Source organism: Lutra lutra, chromosome 2 (genome assembly GCF_902655055.1).
Source record: "Lutra lutra chromosome 2, mLutLut1.2, whole genome shotgun sequence".
In the NCBI taxonomy this organism is placed as follows: domain Eukaryota; kingdom Metazoa; phylum Chordata; class Mammalia; order Carnivora; family Mustelidae; genus Lutra; species Lutra lutra.
The window spans coordinates 204399251-204414699 of NC_062279.1; the positions used below are offsets into that span (position 1 = coordinate 204399251).

General features: G+C 44.2%; 1 protein-coding gene across 3 annotated transcripts in view; it reads left to right on the forward strand.

Moving 5' to 3' along the window:
- The window catches only part of SHROOM3 (shroom family member 3), a 186382-nt gene that overhangs the window by 42045 nt on the left and 128888 nt on the right, over positions 1 to 15449 (forward strand). The window lies entirely within an intron of this gene.

Below are 15449 nucleotides of genomic sequence, written 5' to 3' on the forward strand. Positions count from 1 at the left end.
GATAGCAATTTCAGTGAAAAACAGGAGTGGAGAGATCAGGAGTGGAAATTTACCCAGAAAACAACAATGTGTCAGTGACATTCAGTCCAGAAGAGAAATTTCCAAGCACCATTTCATTGCCCATTAGTGGGAGAGAATAGTTCTCATAACAGAAATCCTAAGAAAGGTGGGAAAAAGTAAATTAAATTTGAATTTGTCTGGTATTATAGCCTCATATTCTGTATCCCTTTAGGTGTTCTATATCCCTTTAAACTGTTGGTATGCTGCAGAGAGCAAATGTAACCCATCCTCTGCTGTGCGTAAGCAAGTATTACGAAGATCCTATTTAAGATATAAAGAGTACAGAGAAGAAATAGTAAAGAGCCGTCCACGTGCTTGGGGCACTGTGCCCTTCAGCTAAGGGACACTGATAAGAAAACTGAATGGAATTCCTGAAAAATGGAAAAATATATTTTCAGGGGCATAAATCCCAATGTGAAGGGAAAAAATAAGGAAAAGATATAGGCTTTAAACAGCTAGAAAAAAAATCCTTGTTTTCTAGAATGTATCTTCAAATACATTTGGTAGGCATTCTAATCGCTACAGTTAAGTTTCTAATAATAAAATTTTAGATGCAGAATCATTCTTTATCATTTCAAATTTCCAAAATCTGTGTTAAAGTCGTGGTGCAATGTATTTTAAACAAACAAGTATTCTTAAATATCCTGCTCACTTCTGACTCTGCTGCTGGCCAGGATAATGCAAGATGGCTGCTCTGAATCTGTTTTCCTATCTGTAGAACAAGGGTTAAAAAGCCCTGCCTGCAGAGTTACCCAGGTTGTTAATTTCATACATATACGTTAAATTACATACACAGTATTATCCTGGGTAGCTGGCAGGAATCCAGTAAAGGCTGCAGGGGCACGTGGGTAGTGGTCTTAGTATATCAAACTATACCCAGACTGCCCAATTTGTGTATATTTTGTCCAGTCAGTTTACTGAGCATCAATTTCAGAATCTGCAGAAATGATGGGGAGACTTTCAAGTATATGTGTGAGTCTGTGTCCATGTCTCTGAAATGTCTGAGCTTTGGAATCTGCTAATAAAACATCTTGGGAGAAAGAAATTACACTCAGTGGTAAAGAATCACTCGTCCTCTCCCCCTAGTGCTGTTGACTCTAAAACGTCCATTGCAACATCTCATCATAGTTTTCTCCATTTCTGGTTTTTTTGTTTTATAAAATTTTATAAAATGCAAACTTAATTCAAGGCATGTTTTGTGATCTTTCTGGATCTAGAAGATGAACAGGCCTAAGTGGAAATAAACAAGGCCCGGAATCTTAAGCAAGAGGGTAGAGACCTATTCACTCCCACTCTCTAAGGAATTTATGACCGGTGAAGTTCTCTAATGAGCACAGAACCAGAGCATTGCATCTTCTCTTAATTAGTTTGACAGATACTCATTTAAATTTGAAAAGATTCCCAGGCTCTGGATAGCCAAGGAAGGTTCTGAATTCCTTTTGCGTCTTAATTCTGTTTTTGTTGTGGTGGCTCTGGGGAATGTCAACATCTGAAGACAAATAAAGCCCATGTCTCCAGCCAGGGACCTCCACATCTCCTATTTCTAAGTGATGTGAACCACTACGCTTTGGCTTTGCAGCTGCGGAATCCAACACAAAGCACCAGGTTCTGTGAGATTACTGTTGGCCTTGGTTTTTAGGGAATTTTTGTTTTTTTCTTCTCATGCCTAACAAGAGCTAGGCTGGCCTTCAAGGGCCAGCTTTACATCAGGATGAATCACTAATCTGATGTGCTGGTACACACCAAAATTGATGAATTCACTAAACTCTGAATTGTTTTTACGCTCTGTACTTAAAACCATCATGGATGTTGGGTTTTCACCAGCCTTTGGTGATCCATGGAAACGAGTCATCAGAAGGCCATATATACTCCCAGTATGTATGGATACATATCTGTATGGGTATGTGTGGTCATATATACCCTTCAACCGATAGTTACACTGACCTTTATCAGCATTGTTAGAGTATGCCGACAGTGGCCTTGACTACCCTTGTCAGCCTCACTCTAGTTGCTCACCGGGCAGCGCCCAGTTATAAAGCACATGGGCATTCATTGCCATCCCCCCACCCTCGCTGACCTGGCCAGGCCCTACGGTGCTGGCTGCGAAGGTCTTGAGAAGTGTCCTTCACAATGCCTACAAAGAAAGGCCCCTCTAGGGGCGCCTGGGTGGCTCAGTGGGTTAAGCTGCTGCCTTCGGCTCAGGTCATGATCTCAGGGTCCTGGGATCGAGTCCCGCATCGGGCTCTCTGCTCAGCAGGGAGCCTGCTTCCCTCCCTCTCTCTCTGCCTGCCTCTCTGTCTACTTGTGATCTCTCTCTGTCAAATTAAAAAAAAAAAAAAAATCTTTAAAAAAAAAAAAAAAAAGAAAGGCCCCTCTAGGCTGGCCAGCTGTGCTCCTGACTGGGTCCTGCTATCAGGGGACTGTCTATACACAGACAGTGTTGGGGGGAAGGACAGTGTTGGCCTGGTCTACCAAAGCTAGGCATGGAGCTCTTGAGTGGGTTCATTCATCAGGTCAGTCTGGTCTACAGTTCTTCGGCAAAGTGTCCTATCCGTGCCTCCCACCACCACCATCTTTCCCGCTGACTCACGCAGATTCCTCTGCTTCCTCGATCCATCGTAATAGAGCCAGAACGTAACATCCAAGGAAAGGAGGCCAGAAATGCTAGGACTGATTTAAAGAGAGACAGAGCTTGCAGACCATTTACTGTTGTCTCAAGTCCATTGACCTGTTTGTTTGAGGCTATTCTCTGTGGTCCTTTCCTTGGCGGAGGTGGGGTAGCATGGTGCCGGCTCCGAATGGGGTGGAAGCCAGTCCCTGCTTTACCATTTCTTTCTGGAAGAACCTTGAGCAAGTTTTACCTCTTTGAGTAATCATTTCCTGTTCTGTAAAACAAGGATGGTAATGTGAGACTTAGCTGAGCTAATATCTGTAAAGTGCTTCACATTACGGTCGTGTGGAACAGTTTCTCAAAGTGGGTCCCTGGGCCATTAGGGACTCCGAGGAACTTGTTAGAAATGCAAATTCTCAGGCCCCAAGATTTAAAAAAACACTCAGGGGTGGAGAATGTATTTGTGAGTCATATATCTGATAAGGGGTTAATCTAAAACATACGGAACTCAATGGTAAGCAACCTGATTATGGAAAGGGCAAAGAACTTGAAAAGACGTTTCTTCCAAGATGACACACAGATGTCCAAAAGGCACATGAGAAGATGTTCGACATCAGTAATAACCAGGGAAATAAAAATCAAAACTATAATAAAATACTACTGCCTACCCACTAGATGGCTAATGGGAAAAAAAATCGGTCTTGGAGAGGATGTGGAGAAATTGGAACCTTTGTGCGCTGTGGGAAATGGTGTGTTTTCTCCTAAAATTAAGCCTAGGATTACTATATGATCTAGCTATTTTCCTGCTAGGTAGAGAGCCCAGGTCACGGTGGCTGTACTCACACTTTCATAGCAGCGTGTTCATAACAGCCGAGAGGTGGAAGTAACTCAAGGTCCATCCGTGGACAGACGATGAACAACATGTGGTCTTGCCAGATGATGAAATAGTCGGTCTTAAAAAGGAAGGAAATTCTGACACATGTTACAGCGTGGATAAACCTTGAGGACATTATGCTGAGTGAAATAAGCCGGTCACAAGGAGACAAATTCCGTGTTTCCACTTACATGAGATGCCTAGAGTAGGCTACCCTACGGAGACAGTGGAAAAGTGGGGGATAGAAAGTGCACATGGGGAAGAATATTGGTTACACAACGCTGTGAAGACACTTAACATTACTGAACTGCGCAGCTAAAGATGGTGGAAGGGAAAAATCTCATGTGTATTTTACCACAGTTAAAAAATTCAAGAGTGGAGCTCGGTAGTCTGAGTTTTAACAAGCCCTCTGGGTAGTTCCAATACTTGCTCAAGTCTCAGAAGCCCTGATATACAACAAGCGTTTAAGGGTGAATGGTGGCTTCTAAAATAATAATATCACTATTGTAGATGCATCAGTAAAATAGCAATGATGTTCAATATAGTTTGATTTAAAGTGTATTTGATATTCTAATTTTTTTAAATTAGTGAGGTGTGGGGCACCTGGGTGGCTCAGTCGGTTAAGCATCTGACTTTGCTCAGGTCAAGATCTCAGGGTCCTGGGATGGAGCATGGGGAGCATGGAGCATGGAGCCCGCATGGGGCTCTGCACCCAGCAGGGAGTCTTACTTATCTCTCTTTCCCTCTGCCTCTTCCCCCCACTTACACGCATGCGTGCTTTCTCTCTCAAATAAATGAAATCTTTGAAAAAGGAGAGAAAGAAAGAAATTAGTGAGTTGTATTTGAAAAATCCTGCTAAGTGAATTTGGGATACACAGTTATCAAGAATTCCTCTTCCCTAACCACTTTACAGTTTGGAAAGCTTGTCTATGTTTCTCATTTCCTGACAGCTGAATGGAGAAGGGTGCTCATTAATTTCTAGAGGATACATTCAGCCTTGTGAAGCTGTAATCATCCTTTCCAGGCTCTCAGGACGTCAGGGTCCACATGGAACATTTTTAGAATCTGTTCCTGACCATTATTGCCTTCAGCATCACTGCCCTATGTTTTTTGACTATGTGAAAAGCCAAATAATGTTGTAAACTTTTTCTTTCCTTTCGAATGCCTCCCTCAGCATCAGAATAGATGTCACGAGCAGTGTTAGCCGTATCTCTGTGGCCTTCTAGCACATTCCAAGTGGACAGTGTAGAGTTATTATATACCCACACCATTTGAGATTCTGACGGAAGTTAACAGCAGAGACAACATTCATTTACTTTTTCAGTAGATACTCCTGAACTGTAAACACTTTATTAGCCTTGAGTTTAGATGACCAGACTTGTTCCAGGCAGTTCTTCCCACCTGGTGCACATTTTGTTTTATTTGTATTTATCTTCTGGAGGGCAAAGGGCAAAGGGCTTTGCAGAGTCCCCCAGACAAGCAAAGGAGAAGCATTTCTGCAAGAAACATTGGTGGCATGTTGTTTTCCTTTACAAAGGGCAACAAGGATGTAATCTCAGTGCTACACTTGACCATCATTGGCCAAACCAAAGCAATCAAGCCAGTGCCGGTCTTTTTTTTTTTTTTTTTAATTAAAAAACGAGGACATTTAGTAACCACCATGTCGTATTTCCAGCCAAAGAAAACCACCCTCATTTCAGAAAATGTTTACTTTCCTGCTCTCAGTGAGTGATGTGCCATCAAAGTCTGAGAGAAGTTATAGCATTTGTGGAAAGGTTCTATTTGTTTAGCAAGATCATAGCTATTAAAATTTTTGGTAATTTTGACTTTCTGAAAAAGAGAGAACTGGTTCTGAGGACACTTCTGCTTTGAGAATGAGAAAATTGATGCAAAAAAAAAAAAAAAAAGGACGAAAGAAAAAAGAAAAAGCCGAGTGGTTAGTGTTATCTGTATTAATGTGAAATTTGGAGGTTCAGCCTTCTCGCTGGCAGATATAACTATACTCCTTTGTTTTATGCCGCCCCCTTCATGTATTTTCGAATGGTCATATATCTCGGTACACTCTTGTGGTGATTCTTGTTGATTTGCATGTGTGTTTTTTCCAATGAGGTGCCCTCTGCGAACCCATCCCTAACTTTTCCATGTTTTCATCTGTCATCTGGGGTTTTCTTACAAAGTGAAATTGGCGTCCCTGCGGAGGGATCCTGGTGTTACTCCTCTCCGAGCTGAGTCTGGATTCTCTCCCTTTCTCAGCACGCAGCCTCTCACAAACGGAGGGGCTGTCTCCAGACCCAGCTATGGTGGGGCTGGGATTCCGGGGATTGGTGATGTGAGGGGCTTCCTCCCCCTGAGTTCACTGGTCCTCGTTCAGAGGAGAAGACGTTCAGGGGCTTAGCCATCTTAACCTGCTTGTCTTCCACAGTGGGTGAGATGGGAGGACCTGCTGGAAGTGCTGCTTATTAAAAAAACCTGCAGAAAAGTACGCTGCCCTAGATGCCTTATGTGCCCCCCACTCTGCATACATTGAAATCTAATCCCCACTGTGATGGTATTTGGAGCTGGGGGTCTTTAGGGGGTGGTTAGGTCATAAGGCTGGAGCTCTCATAATGGGATTAGTGCTCTTACAAAAGAGACCCCAGAGGGCTCTCTGGAATCTTCTGACGTGTGAGGTTATGGAAAAAAGACAGTTTTCTAGGAACCAGAAAGTAGGCTCTCCCCAGACACAATCTGCTGGCGCCTTGATCTTGGACTTCCCAGGCTCCAGAACTGTGAGAAATAATTTTCTCTTGTTTTAAGCCACCCAGCCTATGGTATTTTGTTACAGCAGTTCAGACAGGCTACGACATGTACATAATAATTTTTAACCATTTTTAAGTGGACAGTTCCGTGGTATTACGCACACTCACATTGCTGTGCACCCACCACCACCAGCCATCTCCAGAACTTCAGGGCCATGTTCTTCGTCACTTCTGGCCTCGGTTCTCAAGTTCCAGCTGACTCCATGTTCCATCTGGGTCTCTCAAAGTCTGCGTTCCTATCTTGGTTATTTAACTTGAAGGGTGGTAAGGCTTTTTTTCTTTTTCTTTCTTTCTCCCCCCACCCCCCCCCCCCGCCCCGCTTTGTAACAAACACTACGTGATGAATTGGTTCGGTGGAATTCAAACGATCTTGTTTTGGTTATTCCTTATCGGGAAAGCTGATTTTTTTTTTTTTTTAAGAGTGATGGCAGAAGAGAAGGGTGGGGGTGGGGTGCTCCTCTTGTGAGCCAATTTAGGCATAAAGGAAGCGGTGAGCTGATACGGTACTGTTCCTGGAGATGTATTCTGGATACCACTCTCAAAGAATGGAGGCTCCCAGCTTTTACCCAGTAAACCTTCGGGTTGTACCTTAGGGCAGCCTCCTTACAGTTTTTGTATTTGCTGTCCCTTGATCAGAGCTTCTTAAGGTCATGGTGCCCTTGGGCTCCCATTATGTCGCTGGGGAAGGTTTTCTAATACTTAGTGTGCACAGCATACCAGGAACCCTACACCAGATAGAGGGAACGTGCCCAGCCTCTAGCTCAGCCTGATGAGGGACGACTTCTCTGGGGGTACACCCTCTGCTGATTCCAACTTCTGGAGCTTCTCAGGGATCCCCTGAAGGGAACATAGCCATCTTCGTCCAGTGTCTGGATTACTTGCTGTGGAAGTAAGTTTGTGCAATACAGGCTGAGTCAGTCATATGTTGAAAAAGATACACTTTACTTCTTGGAATATTCTTGGAAGAGAAACTTGCTCAGATTCATTTCTTTTTGATCCAAAAGTCGCCTTCCCCCCCCTCCCGTCCACATTGTTATAAACCCCTCATGTCTCTCTCAACCTCTCTGGGGAAATTTTGCATTTTGTTTTGGAGGTACTCTTTTCTTCCAGATATGGCAATGTCCACGAATATTTTATCAGACACAAGCACAAAAATGTTAAGCTATGCAGCCACTCATACCTCTTGGGTCTCCCTAGGCAGGATTTCTAGTGAAATCTCTGGCTAATTGACAATAATATTAGGCGTGGAACTAGTTTGTTGAGCCAAACAAGAAAATAGGAATGGAGCAGTGCTCATGACATAAGAGTACTGAAAACTTTGTGGAGACAACCTGGAAACCCAATGGTCTGTTAGCCAATGAATTTTGATTTTCCTGCGTAATTGCTAACAAATCCCAGGGCACAACTTGGGAGATACTAAGTAGCCTCTAAAGAGATTTTAGTCAGGCTTAAAAATGTTTTCTTTCTGCCAGAACTTCAGTGGTACTCATTTTTTTTTAAAGATATTATTTATTTCACAGAGACCACAAGCAGGCAGAGAGACAGGCAGAGAGGGAGGGGGAAGCAGACTCCCTGCTGAGCAGAGAACCCAATGTGGGGCTCGATCCCAGGACCCTGAGATCACGACCCGAGCCAAAGGCAGAGGCTTTAACCCACTGAGCCACCCAAGCGCCCCGGTCCTCATATTTTATACCAGTTACTATTATTATTAAATTTTCTATACTGAAAAATAATTTAGTTTGATAATGACATTGATTTCAGGCAACATTTAGTCACATGTCACAAATATTCCGTAAAGTACAAAGTCATAAATTTAGGTTCTTCTTAAAACAAACATTATTGAATAACCAAGATAGAGCCTAATCCATATAGTAGCCATCATCCAAGCCTCTTGTAAACATTAGATCACTGGACTTCTAAGTTGTAGAAAAAAACAAAAACAAGGAGAAGGGAGAATTTCCAGCATATGAAGTTGGAGGGGCTGTTACAGGAGAGGTCGTCCAACATTCTCCCCATACTTCCATAGCCCCTGCCCCACCGCTGTGTCCATTGCGGGAAATTCCTCCATGATGACTAGCTCAGAGGCTCATCCAGCCTCCCTTTGCAGAGTTTGCAGGTCAAGGAGCTCCGTACCTGACAGGTCAGCCCTTTCCTTATTTGCATGCAATTGTAAGAAGGTTGAATCTATGAGTCCTGAACTCTCTGAGTAACCTCTGACCATACTCCTTGCCAAGGCAAGGTGTTATTATATGCTGTCAAATTTTACAAATGTATGTGCATAGCTCACACAGAGTATTTGCCATCCTCTATTAGTATTTTAGCAGAGTTGTTATTTTGCAAGGAGTTATGTAGCAATGTTACATGGGAAATGTCTTATCTGTTTCATTAGCCTGTCCTTCCTTTGCTTTGATAAAGAGCTCCCAGGTAGTCCTGGGAACATACTACGGATGGGTGGGTTGGCACAGAAGTTAGAAAAATCAGATAGGACTTTGATGGACGTCACCCATTCAAACCTGAACTTCATCTTTGACTTCCATTTGGCTTCTCTGTTGATGCCAAGGAAGAGAGGGCCGTCCCTAGGTTCAAGCACACCAAGGGCATAACTGAGAGAGGGCTAGAGCAGTAGCCGGTCACTCTGTCACGGCTGTCATTTGCCGTGCTGTTGTCCTCCTCTTCACTGCAGAGAAAATGGGGCCAAGAACAGCATAATATCACTTTTGCTCAGCAAGCCACTAAATCATATAGTCATGGAGCTGGAAGACCAAGCCCTGTATTTTACAGATAGGAAAATTGATTTAATAGTCTTTTACAGGATATCTACCCGACTGGCAAACTTAGACGGCTACAGACAAGAAATACAAGTGAGTGAAGTGGGCAAGATACAAAATGAGAATAAATAGCCCTTTTATCCACCAGCGCAATGGGGAGTGGTGAGGACTGGGGCAAACTGGAAGGCTAATGCCCCCTTTAAAGGGGGCAGCAGACGCTCAGCTCCAAGATTGTTATTACAAAGGAATTCAGTCCCCGGGCTGCCAGAAATCTGGATTTTTATATGAATGATCTCAAATGATTGAATGTTCAGACCAAAAGCGCCGTGTGGACTAACACAGGACAGGCTCACTGAAACAAGTCTGTGAGCCAATTTCTGCTTGGAGATGCCGGTCCCAGGTTTGGGGAGCTCATGCGTCAGTCGATTTCTGAGTAAGGGCGTTACGGAGTGGGACTGTGAGTGGATCCAGATGGTTCTCTGCAGATGGCCTTTCCCAATCCCTCCTCCTTCTCCAGAAAAGATTGAGTTAAGCTCTGCATCACCCTTAAGTGCCTGGTTGCCCTCTGCGATCACTTGACCTTATCGGGGTGCAAAGGAGGAAGCTGGCTGAGAATGTGAGTGTGGGGGGTGAGTCCACAAAATAGGCAAGAAAAGAGCAGGAACACTGAACCATGGAAGGTCAAGCACATTTGAAAAATTTTGGTGTGAAAAACTTCAAATTCGGTGTCTCTTTCTTGAAAAAGTCCCATTACTTAGTCTGCACGACAAGTGCCACCTTCCACCAAGAGCATAGTTTGCAGATTAGATATCAGGGCTTTTTAGTCTTGTGGGACACAGTGATTGATGAGTTCCCTGTAATTTCAAGTGCCACATGCCCTTAGAGGGTCAGACGGCCAAGGTGCCTGACGGGAGTGCTGGGGGCGTGCCGTCCTGCCTGGAAACCAATGATTTAAGCCAACTGATGCTACAACACAGCATGTTTTCATTTACGAGGACCCGTGGGAGGAATGCAGCTCTGGTGCCTCTCCTCATTCATCACCGTGTTTACAAATCCTGTTTGAAGTCGAAAGGAAATCATCATCCTGCGGCTTCGCGGCTGTTTTACGGTCCAAGGTTTAGAGGTGACTGAGCACGAACTCATGGATGGAGGCGTGTGAAGCCGTGATGGGAGAGGGGCCTGTGCTGTGCATCTCACTCAGCGAGGGAAGGTGCCAAGGGCCAAGTCCCCGAAGACGGAAAGTGCTTCTCCTTCCGATAATTCTCGTCCCAGTGGAATGTGGAGGCATTTCCGAATTAGGTGGCATTTGGAGTTTTGAATGGGTGGTAGGGGCAAGACAGTCTGGCCCCTCAGTTTCAAATCCGTGCGTCCAGTGTAAGGGTGCATCAGGCGAGGTAGAGAAAGGCTTCGCTGTGTGGCCCCCCACAATGATCTCCAGCTTTGGGGTCGTCAGATCTGGGCGTGTGGGTTTTAGGGAAGAGAAGACTCGGGTGGGTTGTGTCTTCCTTTCAATATGTCAAAGATGTGGAAACAGGACTAGGCTCCAGAGGGCAGATTAGGATTAGGACCAATGGGCTGAAGCTAAAGGGAGGGAGAAGTCAGGTTTGACATGAGGAAGAATATTCTAGCAATGAGAGCTGTTTGAAAATAGAAGAGGCTGGCGCCTGGGGGCTCAGTCAGTTAAGTGTCTGCCTTCAGCTCAGGTCATGATCCTGGGGTCCTGGGATCGAGCCCCACATCAGACTCCCTGCTAGGTGGGAAGCCTCTTCTTCCTCTCCCACTCTCCCTGCTTGTGTTCCCTCTCTTGCTATACCTCTCTGTGTCAAAAAAAAAAAAAAAAAAAAAAACAAACAAACAAACCTAGAAAATAGAAGAGGCCTCGGGCCAGGATTGAACAGTGGTCTGGTGGTGGATATTCTAAAAGACATTCAGATGTCCTGTGGGGCCCATGTAAGAGGAAGGGCCCGTTCTTAGCTAACCTGGAGATACTATGATTCTGATAATCTGGTTTGGAATTCTGAAAGGATGAATCCTCCTGTATTTCCTGATTCCTGGGTCATAAGTCCAGTTTTTAAAATAATACTCTAGCTCCCGTGTCTACCATTTGAGTTTCCCCAATGCAGGAATTAACATACAGCTGATAGTGAGGGTAAGCAAGTTATATAAGCAATATGAAATGGGAAGAAGTCCCAGAAGTCAAAGTTAAGCTAATGTGTATTTAAAAATCAACTTAGGGGCGCCTGGGTGGCTCAGTGGGTTGAGCCGCTGCCTTCGGCTCGGGTCATGATCCCGGGTCCTGGGTTCGAGCCCCGCATCGGGCTTACTGCTCAGCGGGGAGCCTGCTTCCTCCTCTCTCTCTGCCTGCCTCTCTGCTTACTTGTGATTTCTCTCTGTCAAATAAATAAATAAAATCTTAAAAAAATAAATAAGTAAAATAAAATAAAATGTTTAAAAAAAAATAAAAATCAACTTAGAGGTGCCTGCGTGGATCTGTTGTTTAGGCATCCAACTCTTGATCTCAGCTTGTCTTGACCTCAGCGTTGTGAGTTTGAGCCCCGTGTTGGGCTCCATGCTGGGCTTGGAGCCTACTTAAAAAAATTAAAAAATAGGGCGCCTGGGTGGCTCAGTTGGTTAAGCGACTGCCTTTAGGTCAGGTCATGATCCTGTAGTCCTGGGATCGATTCCCCCATCAGGCTCCCTGCTTGGTGGGGAGTCTGCTTCTCCCTCTGACCCTCCCTCTTCTCATGCTCTCTCTCTTTCTCATTCTCTCTCTCAAACAAATAAATAAAAATCTTAAAAAAAATAAAAAATAAAAATCGACTTAATTCACACTTGAAAGCTGAATCAGAGTGGTTTGTGTTTTATCCAAAATAAATACAATTGGTGGTTAAAAGCACTGACCCCAGAGCCAGACTGCCTGTGGTCAAGTCCTAGCTCTTAGACTAGACTGTGAGCAAATCACTTGACTTTTCAGTGCCTCGGTTTCATTGTCTGTGAAATGGAGTTATCGGTAGTACCTGCCTCACAGGCTTTGTGGGGAGAGGTAAGAAGACTGGGGGCAAATAAAACATTTGGAGCTGAGAATGGCACATAGTAGGAGATTAACACCACCAGCTGTGGCTGCTGCCACTGTTTTGAAACAGAATAATACGTTGTGTTTACGGAGCTGACCTGATGGACTAAATTCTACTTTTTTCCCAAAGAATTTATTTAGTTCAAACAATAGCCCATGTTGGCGTTTGAAAGGTATCTATCTTAACTGACTGTCTTCCCGTCTGATGTTATAGAGACTCTAAGTCAGAACGATAACATATTTTTAAAAGATTTTTTTTTAATTTATTAGTTGACAGAGAGAGCAAGCGGCAGAGGGCAAGGGAGAAGCAGGCTCCCCACTGAGCAGGGAGCCTGATGAGGGACTTGATCCCAGGACCCCAAGATCATGACCCAAGCAGAAGGCAGACTCCTAACCAACTGAGCCACCCAGGTGACCCAAAATGATGATATATCTGATGAAAGAGTTAAAGGAAGTTTTTGGTAACAGGAATTCACCTTTGACCACGGCTGGATATTTGAGACTTCAGCCTTATAGACCTGAGCTAACATGTGTGATTATTTCATTGCATGACAGAAATGAATTTAGCCATTTAAGGTTATTTTGCTTGTTAATCATCAAAGAATTTAATTCTCTAAGATGTAGTTTCAGGTTGATGGTATATTATGAGTTACAGGAATTGGTCCATACTAATTTTACCTTTTTGACCAAGAATTAACACATAGATTCTTAGCTCAAATATGAGAGCTAAATCTAAGATACCTGGATAGTCCTGTAGAAAACTAATTTTTTAACATTAAAATATGAACTGTCAGAATGACAATTTGAAACTAATCAACACATATATGTTTGAATACACACAGTATATTTTGCATGTAGTGTATTTATTTGTACACATATTTATTATATGATGGAATCCTCAAATTTGTCTTCATATTAGTATAATCCGAGCTGAATTTAAGAACAAGATATCAGAAAGCACAGCAAGTTGTCATGAACGCGAAGATGAAAAGATGACGCTTTTGATCTTGGATTGTTCTCTGGCTCTGCTCATGAAGGTGTCCAATGGCCAGTTAGAAATAAACAACAAAGCTGGAGAAAGCCCCTGAAGCATCGCTGTAATTTGGGAATCATCTCCATAGAGGGGACCGTTAAAGATGAGATCCCAGGCGCCTGGGGGGCTCAGGCGGTTAAGCTTCTGCCTTCAGCTCAGGTCATGATTCCAGGGTGCTGGGATTGAGTCCCACATCAGGCTCCTGCTCAGTGGGAAGTCTGCTTCTCCTTTTCTCTACTCCCAACCCTGGGCTTGGGCTCTCTCTTGTTCTCTGTCTCTCTCATCAAATAAATAAATAAAATCTTAAAAAAAGAAAAAAAAAAAAGATGAGCTCCCTGAGGAAGAAAGCAGAAGCAGCAGAGAGAAGAGCCTTGTAGTTGGTACTTAGAGCAAGAAAAAAGTTAGAGCAAAAGGGAATAAGGAGGAATAATAAGGACACACTGTTCTGAAGCCAAGGGGGAAAGTTATAAGGGCAGGGGCTGGTTAACAGTGCCAACGCTGAAGAGGGGTGGGGTGGACGCCAAGAAGAGCCCACCAGATTTGGCCATGGAGAGGCAGCAGTTTGGACAACCAGAGCCTAACTGTGGGGGTTAATAAATGTCCATGGAGAAGGAGACAGAGGCCGAAAGGGCAGGGACATTTTGGAGATGTCCGGCTGCAGAAGCAGTGGCAGGAGGCGGGTGCAGGTCAGCAGGCTGAGGGACCCCACCACTGTCTTTCATGGTAGCCTGGAGGCATCGCCCAACTCCCTACTGAATCTTCAAAATCATTCAACATTCACTTCGATCCCAGAAACAGATGAAAGAATGAAGGGTGCTATCCCTGGGTGGGCCCTGGGCCGCACAAGTCGGGTTCCCCCAGAGAGCAGCCCCTCCTGGGCAGCATGAGGCGATCTAGAGGAAAGCAGCCCCCTGCGATTGAAAAAGTTTGGGAAATGAGCCTGACGTCAGTGGGGTTCAGTGGGATTAGCGGATTCCTCCTTTTTTTTTCTATGTCCACCTCTAAGAGCCTCTTACTGCCAAATATTTTTTAAAAACAAAAAGAAAGGGGCGCCTGGGTGGCTCAGTGGGTTAAGCCTCTGCCTTTGGGTCAGGTCATGATCCCAGAGTCCTGGGATCGAGCCCCGCATCAGGCTCTCTGCCCAGCAGGGAGCCTGCTTCCTCCTCCCTCTGCCTGCCTCTCTGCCTACCAAATAAATAAATAAAATCTTTAAAAAACAACAACAACAAAAAAAAAAAACACAAAAAGAAAGCTCTATCAGTCAAGGACAGAGTCTCAGCGCTGCTGAGAGCCTCCCAGTTGGCCAACCCTGGCACCGGGAAGGGACCAAGCGCCAGGGCGGGCTGGGGCTCGGGGCCCGTTACGGGTAAAGTTGTCTGAGGACGTTACTGCTGCTCCTGAAAGGTCACTCCAGACAAGGTGAATTGACCTAACACTGAAGAAGACAAAACACAAACAATATGAAGAAGGATTTCTCATAAGAATCAGTTTATATGCTTTCCGAATCCCCAAGCCACCGGGTTTGTACCAAAGCAAACTTGAAACGTTGACCCTTGGAGGTTTTTTGTTTATACAGTGGTTTGAGCAAAGCTTTATTTTCTCTTCCCCATCCTTTCCTTCTCCTTAGATGAGATGCTGATCTCAGATGCATAGAAAATATAGGTCCAGTTTTTTGGGTTTTTTGTTTTTTGTTGTTTTACTCTGATGTAATTTGGATTTTCTTCCATTCTTTCTGTCTTTATTCAGTTTTGGCAATTGGCTGAGTTGACTGATGAGGTTTGATAGGAGCCCTCCTGTGCTTAACGTTAACATTGTGCCCCCCACCCACCCCTCAGACATTTCTTCCCTGTGTATTTGTCCCTTAGAGGCTAGCTACAGCGGAGGAACTCATCAGGCACAACAGACTTGCAGAACTGTAGGTCCTGCACTCACTCCTGCCCTCTTCCTGGAGTTGGTTCTTACTCGGTGTCAATAAAATGGCAGCTCTCAGCAAGGGAACATTCTTGATTCCTGAGACAGGGAACGAAGCCAGGCACTTGTAGGTTTGTTTTCAAATGAACTGGTTCTTATGTTGTAAATATTTAACTAATTCACCATAGTATTCCTACCGAAGTTCCCATTAGGTTTTCAGCGAATTCTACTTCCCACAGGCAGATAAAGCTTCCTTTGCTTTCCAGAACCCTCTTAAAGCAAATAGAGATTATATTCCATGGAGTTTGGTTTGAAAAGGAA